Genomic DNA, 15102 nt, shown 5'->3' with positions numbered 1-15102 from the left:
TCTTGTCCCGAAGCAACAGACCATAAAGCTAGAGCAGGGGCACAGCTATACTGATGCGATAAAAGTCGTCAGAGTGGCCGTGCTACCGAAGAACTTCCCGAAAGAGTTTCTGTTTCCGGATCAGCTGACTGAGATCCAAATGGCAATAATATATAAGGCGCTGGCCGAAATTTGGTGCTGATTGGTGTTACCAGGAGAAACATTTAGGCCTGGTCTACTCATCGTTGTCTGCAAAGACGACAGCACAGCTGAATAGCTAGCAAAAGTGATACCTAATCTAGGCGGCTGGTCAGGCGTCCAGCTAACCACAAAAAGCGGCGAAGAAATACCTCTTCGCACAATGTGACAATCCTTCTCCCTAGGAGAGCGAATAAGAGGCAAACATACGCGTTGGGGTTGTTGCTAGTCCAAAACGAAGGTTTATAAACCAGCCACTAGAAGGTGCTGGAAGAAAAGAACGAAGGAACCTGTCTGAAGCTGAACCTGTGTGTGGACGACGACTCGTGTATTAACATGACCAAGAACCATATACTCGCCAAATCACAGAATAATAGAATTTCGTTTAGGGCTATCAATAGACATAAATGAAGCCATAAAAAAATCCTTGGAAAACCGACTGGGCAAAATACAAAAAGTTATTAGACATAAATCTAAACAGAAATATACCAGCAAACAAAGCAAAAACTTTTCCAAGAACTAGAGCAGAAGGTAAACGACCTAAATAATAGTATAATTGAAGTATTCAACGCTAGTTGCAAACTCTCACAGCCAAAGAAAACGAAAGGCGCTCCATGGTGGAACACACAACTAGTTAAGAAAATGAAAGAAGTCAGGAAATACTTTAATAAGCCGAAAAGAAACGGTAACTGAGAGGAAACTAAATCCAATCTGAGCAGCTACAATAAAGAAATGAGAGAAGCCAGTCGACTAAACTTCAGGAGCTTCTGGGAAAGCATTTCATCGATACCAGAAGCAGCTAGATTACATAGGGCACTAGCAAAAGATACAAAAGAAAGTAAAATGGCATTAAAGCAAAGAGACAACGAATATACAAGGTATGAAAGAACAATAATTCTGCTCAAGACAGATTTTCCAGGATCCACAACAAGTATCCTAAATAATCACAGGGAGGATACAGTCCCAACAACCAATACATGGTCGCTAGGTAAAAAGATATTTAGCTACAGATCAGTATATTGGGCAATAAGCACCTTTGGGAAATACAAATCATCAGGAATAGATGGAATATGGCCAAAACTCTTACAGAATGGTGAACTACAACTACAATAATATCAATGCTGGTGCACATCATGAGAGAAAGAATGGTTTTAGCTTGCATTAATACGGCATAGAGAATAATCCTAGTCAAGTTCATCCCCAAACCAGGCAAAACGAACGCTTAACATCCTTCAACCTAAAGGCTATGGAGAAGATTATTGACAATCACATAAGAACAACCGCCCTAAGGGAAATATTTCTACACCCCGCACAGCATGCATATAGAGAAGGCAACTAATACAGCGTTACTCCAACTTTCAGACATTTTAAGATATGCTATAAATAACAAAGAGATACCACTATGCGTTTTCCTAGATACGGAAGGAGCATTTAACAGCCTTATGCCTCATGCCTAAACATAGGTTAGCGAAAACGGTAACGGACAATGAAACCATTCAAATAGGAACCACAAGAGCATGCCCTCAAGAGGGTGTACTATCCTCACTCCTATGGATCTAAGTAAAAGACGCTCTACTAGACAGTCTGACAAAGAACGACATAAGATGATAAGGCTATGCAGATGACATCGTACAAAAAGCAGTAGAGAAATTTTAAAACACAGTGTGTGACATTATATAAAGAGCGCTCACACTAACAGAGAAATGGTGCTCGGAAGCAAGACTAAGCATCAATCTAACTAAGACTGCTATAGTGCGATTTACTAGGAGACATAAAATACACATGAAACCACATGGACCAGGCGATCAGTAAAGCGACAAGGTCACTGGTAGTATGTCGAAAAATAGCTGGAAAGACCTGGATAATACATTGGATGTATACTACGATAGTAAAACCGGTAATCACATATGAAGCAATTGCCTGGTCAGAAAGAGTAGAACTAAACACAACCAGAAAGGAACCAGGGAAACTCCAAAGACTGACGTACGCCTGTATAACAAACTGCATGAAAACATGACCCACAGTGGCACTAGAAGCCCTACTTGACCTCACTCCCCTCCACAATATAGAGCTTTCGCCAAAGAAAATCCTATTAACAATAACGAATAAGGTGCAGGAAAAGGAAAGATTGTTACATCCAAAAACGCAGCAGAAATACGGGAATACGATTCCCCTATCAAGCTTTAACAGGGACGAAATATCGAAGACCATACATTTTAACTTCAAATTCAGCATAGCTCTAGGAGATAAGAGATCGTGGAGGCAACCACAGATAAAGGAAGAAATAAAACCACACTCACAGGTGTTTGTTTTTGATTATCTTATAATATGTTTAAATCTTCTGGTGAAGTAGCTGTTTATAAGTTGTTTTGAGTATCTGATTCCTTCGCTACTTAACCAGTACCTATTTATTTCCTTTTCCTTTTTTTTTCTTAACTCCGCACGAGGTTATGACGAATACTTCTGCTTCGGAGATGCTAGGGCATTTACAAATGGGGTCCTGTTTGTTCTTGGGCCCGTAATCCCCCCATGGTACACAGATGGATCAAAAACAACATTCCTTCTATTGGAAGGAATCAGACACACAAAACAACTGATGGACAGGTACTTCACCAGAAGATTTCAACATATTAACTTATGTGTCAAAAACAGTTTAAGAATACTAACAGGATTTCTTACAGGACACTGCAGACTGCACATGCTATTGGAATGCGATACGGTGACCAGAAGAAGGCTTGCGCATTTAGGATGTACGCAGCTGAAGCAACATCATATTAATACCATCAACTCCTCAAGTATCCTTTAGTTTATAAGAGCATAGATGAAACAATATGAGAAGGTTAGGGTACAATAGATTATTTTCGCGTTTGAGATCGGTTCCAAATTGCAAACAATTTATATGAATAGTGTTTTATAAAACTCTGAATTCATTAACTTGACTCAACTAATAGTTACTATTGATAGTTGTATTGTATGTGGATGTACTTTTCTATACATTCATTCAAAGTATGTTAGTTTTTTGTGATATGACTTTAATGTTGTTCCAAGTTAGTCAGAAAAACAGAATAATTTGACTAAAATTACTAGTTGAAATAAAAAAAAAACCGATAAAGATTAAATAGTATATTTTATGTTGATAATATAAAACAATGCTATATATAAAATTCTCGTGCCACGGTGTTTGTAGCTAATCTCCTCTGAAACGGCTTAATGTTAAGGGTGGTCTTTAATTATTATAGTTTTCTTTTTTGGACAAAATTTTAGGTTTTCATTTTTTCGGGACATTTCTAATTTTAACCTCCGGTTGGTCGTATCCCCTGGTTTCGCATTCTTATACTCTTACAACATGTTGCTACGGAGTATGATAGTTTTGTTCACCTAACGCCACATGTTCACAGGAAATTTACGTTGCTAACCACGATTGCCATAGAGGTTTCCAATGTTTTTGTTTGGGCATTTGGTACCATGAAATATTCATTCTTGAAATGGCGTCGAGTAGGTCTGTTCAAGCTGATACAGCGCATGTTTGAGCTCTTGATCATTGATTTCAAATTTTATAAGGTTGACAAAAATGTATGTGGAGGATGAATAAAGTAGAAGTCTAAATTTTTCTGTGTGTTTTGGAAAAATAAGATTTCATATTTTAATACTTAAATAATTGTAATAAAAGTTTATTTACCAATTCAATAATTAAATATGAGTAATTATATTATATATGCTCACATTAGTTACCAATTCAGATTTTTAGCAATCCTTAATTGCTGTCGAAATGCCCCGTAACGATTGTTTGTATGACCTATCGAACCAAGGCCACGCCATTAATTGAAAAGCTATGAAATGCTATACCTAATTACTGCAATTTGATTGCAGTAGTGTTAAAAATAAATTATAAAAAATGGGTGTGGCCTTTCCCTTTAATAGGTGTATTAGGTACCGCTCACATTTAGATGAATTGACATATCTCTGGACCTACATGACTAATTTTAACCAAATTTAGTACATACCCAGACGATCCTATTTTACGTTGTCAAAATGAGCGCAGTTGGACTACAACCACGCCTACTTCCCACATAGCACAATTTTAAATTCCATATGATTCTTTCACTTTCCAGTACACTAATCAGGTATCTATGAATATATTCAGATCAAACTTGGCTCATGCTTCCTAAAAAATTGTGCCAAATATATTTACTTGCCTTTGACAAGGAGATTTAATTCCTCTCTTAAACACGTTATATTTCTTCAATGTGGAAACAGTCATTTATGATCCCTTTGCATAAAAGTGGATTTAGATCAAACATTGAAAACTATAGAGGTATCGCAAAACTATTAGTTATACCTAAACTTTTTGAAGCTATCATCACTGACCCTATAACCTTTTCGATTTCTCCGTTAATTTCCTCATCTCAGCATGGATTTTGTAAAGGAAAATCGACTCTAACAAACTTGCTTAAATTTGTAAACCGTGTATCATTGGGTTTTAAGGAACATAAGCATACGGATGTAATATACACAGACTTTAGCTTTCGATAAAGTAAATCTCGCGATTCTCCTACATAAACTTGATCTGCTGGGCTTTCAGCCAAGATTTTTTCATTGCGTAGCTTCCTATCTTTATAATAGAACACAACGAGTGATATTTAAGGATACTCTTTCAGATACAATTGATATCTCTTCAGGTGTTCCGCAAGGTAGTTATCTTGGCCCAATTCTGTTCTTGTTGTTTATTAAGTATTAGAATTCTCAAAAATTGTATTATACGCTGACGACGTAAAGCTTTTTAAACCATACACTTCAACTGAAGAAAGGTGTCTGTTGCAAACAGACTTGAACAATTTGGTTGCATGGTGTGATAGAAATGATTTGCCATTGAATCTCAATAAATGTAAGACGATGTGCTTTTCCCGTAGATCTGTGCACCCCTCTTCTTATGTAATAAAACACCATATTCTAGAGCAAGTTTTAAACTATGTTGATTTGGGAGTTAATATGGACCCTAAGCTTAATTTCAGTCTTCATATTGATACCATGGTCTTAAAAGCAAAAGCTGTCCTCAGTTTTGTTAAACGTTGGTCTAAAGAATTTAGAGATCCGTATATTACTAAAACACTTTATACAACTTTGGTTAGACCTATATTGGAATATGGCTCTGTTGTATGGAACCCTAGCTACCAAATCCATTCTGACAAGTTAGAGTCGGTTCAAAAACAATTTTTACTTTTCGCCTTAGCGCATTTCTGATGGGATGCTAGCGTAAGTCTACCTCCATACACTAGTCGTTTAAAACTTATTAATCTACCTACACTTTCTAGTCGTAGGGAAATGCTTGGCATAACATTCTTAGTGAAACTTTTGAATGGAACTGTTTGCAGTTCTTTTCTCCTGTCTGAAATTAAATTTAATATCCCGGTTCGCCTTTCGAGGCAGTTTAGACCTTTACTGCTAAAATCCTGTAGATCAAATTTTGAACTAAACGAGCCATTTCGCCGTATATGTCATGATTTTAATTCTCATTCCAGCACATTTGACTTATCTGACTCACTTTTCAAAATTAAAAAGACTTTATTGTTTTCTCTTAATAAATGAAAATGTAACAATTATTATATTGTAACTTTAGATCTTAGCTGTTGAAATTTTTGTTTCTGTAGCTGAGCAGTTTTAGATCTCAACACTTAAAAAACTCTCTTGCCTTTTCTGACTCGGCTAATTCCGCACGTATGCGTCGGTTGGGCGGGAGGAGGGTAATCGTTGGGTTATTATTATGTATTTACTATCAGGATTTTCCAAGATTCGTCTGACTTTAACCATATGATTGATTATGAAATTTATAAAATTGGGTTAATACTACCCTTAACTTCTACATACTACTTTTAATGCTTTTCGATATTCTAACTAGTTTTATGCCGAATATGTCGGTCAGTGCGTATTAATATTTATTTTTATACTCCCGCAACATGTTGCTACAGAGTGTAATAGTTTTGTTCACCTAACGGTTGTTTGTATCACCTAAAAATATTCGAGTTAGATATAGGGTTATTTATATATAAATGATCAGGACGTCCGCCTGTGCAAGCTGTAACTTGAGCAAAAATTGAGATATCTTTATGAAACTTAGTACACATGTTTCTTGGTTACGTAAGACGAGTGGTATTGCAGATGGGCGTAATCGGACCACTGTCACGCCCACAAAACGCCATTAATCAAAAACAAATAAATTGCCATAACTAAGCTCCACAACAAGATACAAGACTCTTATTTGGTATACAGGATCACACTAGAGAGGGGCATCTGCAGTTTAAATTATTTTTCAGTGGGCGTAGTCCCGCCCCCTAATAAGTTTAAAGTGCATATCTCCTATACCACTGAAGCTATATGTAACAAAATTCACTGTGAACAAATGTTTTTAGCATCTCTATCGACGGTGTGAAAATGGGAGAAATCAGTTGACAACCCCTCTCTTCTTCTCATATTTCTATGTTATAGTACGAAAATGGGGGAAATAGGATTCCAACCACGCCTATTTCCCATATAACATAATTTTTATTTCCACCTTATTTTTTCACAACGTTTGTATCGATGCTTGGATAATGCATTTAAAGTATGCCACCTTGTGACGGTAAATGTGTAAGATATATAAATGAAATTCATATAATAAAATAAATAAATAAAACTCTCGATAATAGTATGTTTTTGTGTCAAAAGTGGGTTGAATCGGATCAATACTTCCTATAGCCCTCATACACCTAATATAAAGATTTTTAAACTTTCGGGTGACTTTATACATATATTTTACTTATAACAAGGTATCTGTTGTGCCTAAAATGGAGCAAATCGGGTGAAAAGTTTACTTAGCCATCATGTAACTAATATCAGGATTTTCGACCATTCGTCTCACTTTACTCCATGTGATTGGTGATTGATATTGCTATGTGAAGTACCTTAATAAAACAGTAGGAGCATGTTATTAGTCTGTGGCATGTTAGTAGTATGTGGTATTGGTAAAAATAGATAAAATCGGGTTAATACTACCCTCAACTCCTACATACTACTTATAATGCTTTTCGTTATTCTAACCAGTTTTATGCCGAATATGTCGGTCAGCGAGTATTAATATCTATTTTCTGAAACGAGAGTAACTTTGCGAGAGTATAAAATGTACGGTTCCATCCGAATCTTTTGTATTTAACAACGTTGAATTAACAATTGTATATTTTGCCCATGGAATGGCACATTTAATATTAATAAATCTTTCTTTAATTATTCTTATTCTACTTCCAATACTTAAGGCTAATTCGTTTTCGATACTATTATCTTTTTAATATAATAAGACTAGGCGTCCTCCGCTGCGCTCCGGGACGCTCGCTTCGCTCGCTTGCCTACGTCCGCCCCCCGCCGAGCGCGAGCTAGCTCGCTCTTATGTTAGTTGATTCTCGACAGCAGCAGAAAACTTTTATATATAATAGAGAGATATTTCATCCGTAACATTTATTAAATCATTAATATTTTTATTTAATGCTTCGTTAATAAAAATTTGTTTTTTGTTGTTATTATTTCGTTCATATTATTACTTATGATTCCAAGATCTTCATGATCTGGACTACCGGCAATATATAATATTTCCATTTTCCTTTTGCTTCGAAAGTTTTGCATTGGTTTTACATCTCGAAGAATTTGTATGGCTTCGCATATTTCGTGATTTAAAAGTGGGTAAAAGATATTTGTTTCCGATATGTTTAAGTCCACGTTGATTTGATCGTTGCGTAGAAGTGTGTCGTTTCGGTTAAGGTCTATTAGATGAATTATCTTTAATGTGCCGCCCTGTATAGTTGTCTGCCTCTAATAGTAATAATGTGGGATGGGGTATAGTCAAAAAGTTGGATTTCCGATAAGCTTGGACTTGCCCAAAGGATTATCATAAAATGTGTTTTCTGTTATTACAACACTGGATTTGACTTCTTTTACGAATTCTTTCCTATATCTTGCTTTTACTTTCGAGCCTATTCGTTTATATTATTTCTCTTTATGATTTGGGTCGTCTCTATTTCTGTGTGCACGTTTATGTTCTTTTAATATTGTTTCGTTTTGAATGTCCTCGTTCGTAATGTCATCAACTTTCGTTTAAGTATATCGAATTTTATATTGTAATTAAAAAAGTGAATTGGTATATTCGATGAATTATTTCCACTATTTTGTTTGGAAATAAATATACCGTTTATCACCGAGGGATTTAAGTAAGAGCTGTCATCTGAATGTGTGGCTACTAATAAAGAATTTATTTCAAATGGTCTTGAAAGGGTGTCTGCTACTATGTTGGCTTTGCCGGGTTTATATCTTAATTCGTAATTATACTCTTCGAGTGTGGCTTTCCATCGTTTTAACTTAAAATTATAATTTTTATTGCTTAAGGCGTAAGTGAGAAGTTGATGATCTGTATGGATTTCGCAGTTCAATAGAGAAATTTCTAAATTTATTTAATTCCCAAATAATGGCATGCATTTTTTTTTTCATTGACTTCATAGTTTTCTTCAGTTTTCCTTAATGTTCTAGATATAAAGGTTATGGTTTTTCCATGATTTCGAGTAAAAAGGTGTATCTGAGTTTTCTAATTTCTGCTACCACTTTTGTTGTGTACGTTAATTTTTCGTTAGGTTCTGAAAATAAGTTTCGCTGTTTCTGTACAACTCGTTTAATTTCGTTTTTTCTGAAGCATTCATATATTCGTCACGGGTTTGAATGGAATGAACTTCTTGGGCTCTATATTGATGGAGTTGAATTTTACGTTTGTTTGCTAAGATCATGAAGTTTTCTTTAGTATGTATTTTTGCTAATAATTCCTTTATACAATTATTTTCAAGAATAGCGTGAATGGTTGTAAGAGTGGGTAAAAAATTTTTTTTTTGCATTTTTCGATATTAAAAAGATTTAGAAAAGTGTGATGGGTAATGTGTATTTTCCCATTAACGGAATTTTCGTAAAAAAGGATTATTATTTTCCTTGGGATTTGGTAGAAAATTTGATTGTATACAGTTTTTATTGGAACCTGTATCAACTAGTATTTTTAAAATTTCTCCACTCTTCGTTTTAAAGTTGAAATAAGGTAACGAAGAGCTGTTTAATCTAAAAAATGTATATCTTTAAAGTCTAGTGATTTTTCATTTTCGTCGGTTGTATCGAAAGAATTGTAGTTGTAGTCGTTGCTTTGGTAATCATTGTTGTGTTGGTAATTTTGTTCGCTGTAAGGTTCAAAATTTCAATTTACCTGAAAGTTTCTTTGGTCTTTTGGTTGAAGTTCATTTTTGTTCGAAAAATTTGATGGTAGTTTGACAGTGAATTTGGGTTTGGTCTATTGGCATAACTGTTAGCATTTAAGCTAACGTCTAAGTTAACACAGTCTAATGTTCCGTAAATGTAAATTGTTTAGACTACATTGTTGCAGTCATTTCCGCAACTTAGCAAAATATAAAAGACGATACCCGATACTTCCACTTGTGGAATCGAGTCATAACAAACAATTCAAACCGTGGGAATCGCTGAGTCAACATACCCACAGGTGAATACTAATAACAAACGTAACAGCAGCGACGACAGCGGCAACGACAGCGGCGACGACGGTGATGGCTGTAGGTTAGGATAGAAATAAGTTAGGGTAGAATAGTGAGTTTAAGAACAGACTCAATAAAGCACACAAGTGCCCAAAAATAATTGGCGCCCAACCGCGGTTTGAACCTACGACCGAATAATTGAAAGAATATTACCAACAACTGAATCACTTGAAGGAGGCTGAAAGAATATTACCAACAACTGAATAACTTGAAGGAGGCTAAAAGGAATTACCAACAACTGGATCAATTTCAATGGATAGCTTAATAATAATTGCGTAAGTAGAGTGCTCAATTTTTTTTCTTTTCAAAGTGATTCGTGGAAAATTGATTAATAGTGACAGTGTTGCGCTCTAATAAAGAAACGTATAGAGTTTTGCTGGTGGTCTAATTTGTAGTTTCGTGTTCGCAACGATTTGATGAGCGATAGTGATCTTGAGGGTTTATTAGAAAAGATCGGTAGTTTGCAGATCGCAAGGAATAGAAATATAGGTGTAATGGACGCAAATCAAAAAACCGCTTTAGTACAGGCTGCCGTAAAAGGCGCACTGCAACAGCAACAGGAGTCCTTTGAACACAAATTGACACGACTGACAGAGCAAATTGCCACTTTAACCACAGTAAAAAAGCCACATACTTACGAGCCTGTGAAAATCATTGCAGGCATTAAATGTGAAGAACTTTTAGACCTGGTGAAGTCATTGCCAGAGTTTGACGGTCAAGTCAGCACCTACGTTTCCTGGCGTCAGGCCGCCCACACGGCTTACGAGGTGTTTCGAAGCCATCAGGGCAGCTCTAGGCATTATCAAGCCGTAGGAATAATTAGAAATAAGCTAAAGGGCTCCGCTGATGCCGTTTTTGCATCTTTTAATACTGTACTGAATTTCGAGGCGATCATTGCCAGATTAGATTTTACCTATTCGGACAAGCGTCCAATATATCTCATAGAACAGGAACTTTCTACGCTTCGACAAGGCAACCTGTCAGTCCTGAAATATTTCGACGAAGTGGAGAAGAAGCTAGCTCTTCTCACAAATAAAACCATAATGACACATGAGGGTCGCATTGCGGAATCAATCTGCACAAAGTATAGAGCAAACGCGCTTAGGGTATTCATTTCTGGTCTAAAAAGACCATTGTGTGACATTCTCTTCGCTTCTCGACCTGATGACTTGCCGGGTGCTCTGGCCCTGGCAAATAGAGAACGATATGTGTTCGCTACAAACTTCACTGCGTCTGCTGAAGATCCAAACAGATTTAAGAAGATCGGTGATAACAACTTAGAACAGAGATTGCGAACCCCCCAAAAAAATCCACATTTTTTCAATAGACAGCCGAAAAGGAACGGCAACGAAAATGATCAACAAGATCAACTAGTACCAATGGAAATAGATCCATCAGAATCACGGTTTCGCCATAATTCAAATTGGCGTCAGTCACAAAAAGTAAATCAACAGGTGTACCGAAACAATTCCAAACAGAGCCCTAACTCTAACCAACAACAACAATTTGGAAAGCGACAGGCAGAATCAGGTAGGAATACTGGACCTAAAATCCAGAGAATAAATAATTTAAGCCAAGGTAACCAAGACACAGCCTACAATCAAGAGGCGGAAGAAGAAATAGAAAATCTCGAAGAGGAAGAACTAAATTTTTTAGGGGAAAGTCCCTGCTTCCGTGGATCGAACGAGGAGTAGGGAACCAAAGGAATAAAATAAAGCTATTAGTGGACACAGCGTCTAAAAACTATATTAAACCTTTGCCCGAGTTTAAAAATGTTATCCCAGCATCCACACCTTTTCTGGTTAAGTCACTGCACGGAAATAGTCATGTGAATAAGAAGTATAGAATCAAGTTATTTGGTGTATGGGCGGATTTCTTCATATTGCCTAATATGGCAACGTTCGATGGTATTATTGGACTGGATCTATTAAAACGGGTAAATGCTCAAATAGATCTGAGTAGTGGAGTAATACGACACGATTTTGGAAACGAAAAATTGTTGTTCCACGAGTGCGTGAATGTAAATTTCATTGATATGAGAAGTGAGGAAATTCCTTCTGGTGTCCGAAATGATTTCCTTAAGATGATGGAGACTAGGAAGAGGGCCTTCGCAGACCCAAATGAGTCCCTGCCCTTCAATACAAATATAGTTGCTAAGAACAAAAAACGAAGAGCCGATATATTCTAGGCTCTACCCATACCCTATGAGTGTGGCCGAATTCGTCAACGGGGAGGTAGCCGATTTGCTGGCTAATGGCATCATTCGCCCTTCCAGATCACCTTATTTCCATTTCAGAGAGCGATCGATGATGTTTTGAGGGAGCAAATTGGCAGGACCTGTCATGTTTACGTCGACGATGTAATCATCTACTCAAAGACTGCAGAAGACCATTTAAAGGACGTTGAATGGGTTTTACGTAGGCTTTGCGAGGCCAATATGAAAGTCTCAGTGGAAAAATCAAAGTTTTTTAAAACTGAAGCTTCGTTGTATCAAAAGTAGGCGTAAACACAAACCCTAATAAGGTCCACAGTATAAAATGCTATGAGCAGCCAACCACTTTTCGGGGGCTCCGCTCTTTTTTAGGATTAGCGAGCTATTATAGATGCTTTATTAAAGATTTTGCTAGCATAGCAAAACCACTGACCGATATGCTTAAGGGGGAAAATGGCAAAGTAAGTGCCACACAGTCTAAAAAAATTAAAATTCAGTTAACATGAGAAGGTGTAGAAGCCTTCAACAAACTAAGGAAAATTTTAGCATCAGAAGGCGTCACATTGACATATCCAGATTTCACAAAACCCTTTGACTTGACGACCGATGCATCTTCGAGAGGTTTGGGAGCTGTACTCTCACAAGAAAGAAAACCCATTACCATGATCTCAAGAACTCTAAGAGATAGGGAAGAACATTTGGCAACAAATGAAAGAGAGCTCCTGGCAATCGTGTGGGCCCTCAACACTTTGAGAAACTACTTGTATGGTGTAAACCAGTTGAACATTTTCACTGACCACCAACCTTTGACATTTGCAGTCTCAGATAAAAACCCTAACGCGAAGATCAAGCGATGGAAATCCTTAATGGAAAGCTTCAATGCAAAAAAAATTTTTTACAAGCCAGGGAAGGAGAACCATGTTGCCGACGCATTGTCGAGACAACACATGAATATGGTGGAGGTTGGAATGGAACCAAGCTCTGACTGCGCCACCATATATAGCGAAGAGTCCTTGACGTATACCATCGAAACGGTGGATAAACCTGTTAATTGCTTTAGGAATCATATTGTGCTTCAGGAGTGCGAAAGTCCGTCAAAACAGACCTTTATCCTGTTCGGTTCGAAGACTAGACATATTGTTTCATTCCGTGACACAGATTCGCTAATAGACACACTACAAGAAGTGATTAATGACGGTGTGGTTAATGCAATACACTGTAGCCTACCAGTTCTGGCGAAGATTCAGTACCGACTGGTGGGGCTTCATCCCAACGTGAAGTTCGCCACACTGAAAAAATGGTTACTGATATCTTTAGTGAAGGGGACCAACATGAGATTGTTGTCGCTGAACACAACCGAGCACATAGAGCTGCTCAAGAAAATGTGAAACAAATCCTAGCCGACTATTTTTTTGCAAATATGGATAAAAAAGCAAGAGAGGTGGTGGCGAACTGCCGAATCTGTTCAAAGTCCAAATACGACCGCCATCCAAAAAAACATGTCATTGCAGCAACGCCATATTACACATAGATATTTTTTCTACTGATCAAAAATATTTTTTAACTTGCATCGACAAGCTTTCGAAGTTTGCAATAGTGCAGAAGATCTCATCGAGAACGATCATTGACATAAAACCACCAATTTTACAGCTAATAAACATTTTTCCAAACGTCAAAACAATTTATTGTGACAATGAAAAGTTTGGATTATAATAATGTAACAATCGCAAATGCACCCCCGCTTCATAGTACTTCAAATGGGCAAGTGGAACGTTTCCACAGTACTTTGACTGAGATAGCTAGGTGCCTTAAACTAGAGAGAAATCTTAGCGACTTAGTTGACCTAATTTTGCTGGCTACTATAGAATATAATAAATCTATTCACTCAGTAATCAACAGAAAACCAATCGATGTCCTTTACTCAAGTTCGACCAATACTGTGGAATCAATCCGAGACCGTATTGAAAAAACACAGGCCGCTGACCGCGATTATCATAATAGGAACCGTCAGGATATGTCGTATAACGCTGGCGACAGGGTCCTGGTGAAGGTAAATCGAAGGCTAGGAAATAACCTCTCAGCACTATATGTAGAGGAAGTAGTTGAACAGGATCTAGGCACCACCGTTCTTATAAAGGGGAGGAGGGTCCATAAGGACAACATTCGGCCCCCTTGACAGACCCAGTCACTGATTGCTATCTTTCTTTAATTACGGGATAATAATATTAGCATTCCTGACGACAAACACTTTGACTGAAAAACTCACAGACTATACTGGCGCCAACTACATCCCAATTGTAGAAGGGGAGGCGATAGTATGGGAACATTACGGATACTTGACACACTTCACTAACATGACGATATACGAAACAATGAACGATGAGACTAAGGATCTAATTAATTTATTCTCGACGCAGATATTAAACACATCGAAACACTGCTGCGAACCGTCGATATTCACCACCGGCAAACACGAAGCTTGAACTTTTTGGGTACGGCACTCAAGGTCATTGCCGGCACCCCCGACTTCGACGACTATCAGAGACTTCAGATGAAACAGGACATACTTGTCGACTCGAACAACAAACAGTACAGGATAAATACCCACATTCAGCAAAAGATTTTAGAGATAACAGATAAAATAAACAAAATTATTACTTCCGCTAAAAAAGAGGAAATAGATACAGGCCACCTATATGAAACAATATTAGCAAGAAATAGGATAATAACTCTAGAGCTGCAAGCTGTCGCAATATCAATAACATTAGCCAAACTAAATTTAGTTAGTCCTGTAATATTGGACAGTAGCGATATAAACAAAATAATCAACGAGCACTCGACTAACGTATCAACAATAGAAATATTAGGAATGTCTAGAATGAAGGTATTACAAAATAAGGACAATTTATACTTTATAATAAAATGTCCCATACCTAAAATAGTTTGTAAAAAGCGATACGGCCGTAATAAAGGGCGAGACCGGTACTTTAAGAATCGTTAAAGGGACCTATCTGCTAACCTTCGAACAGCAGGTGACGATAAATGGTACCGAGTTCCGAAATCGGAAAAATGCCAACCAAATGTATTTGATAGCTGATTAAATGGACTTTT

The 15102-nt window shown here is 37.1% G+C and overlaps 1 long non-coding RNA gene across 1 annotated transcript in view; it reads left to right on the top strand.

Moving 5' to 3' along the window:
* LOC118682397 (uncharacterized) overlaps positions 1-15102 on the top strand; it is a 71965-nt gene that overhangs the window by 1222 nt on the left and 55641 nt on the right. The gene's annotated exons all lie outside the window — the stretch shown is intronic.

The sequence above is a fragment of the Bactrocera oleae genome, chromosome 2 (assembly GCF_042242935.1).
Source record: "Bactrocera oleae isolate idBacOlea1 chromosome 2, idBacOlea1, whole genome shotgun sequence".
NCBI classification, from domain to species: Eukaryota; Metazoa; Arthropoda; class Insecta; order Diptera; family Tephritidae; genus Bactrocera; species Bactrocera oleae.
The sequence above is the reverse complement of the archived record's forward strand: the minus strand, read 5'-3'. Positions and strand labels throughout refer to the sequence as shown.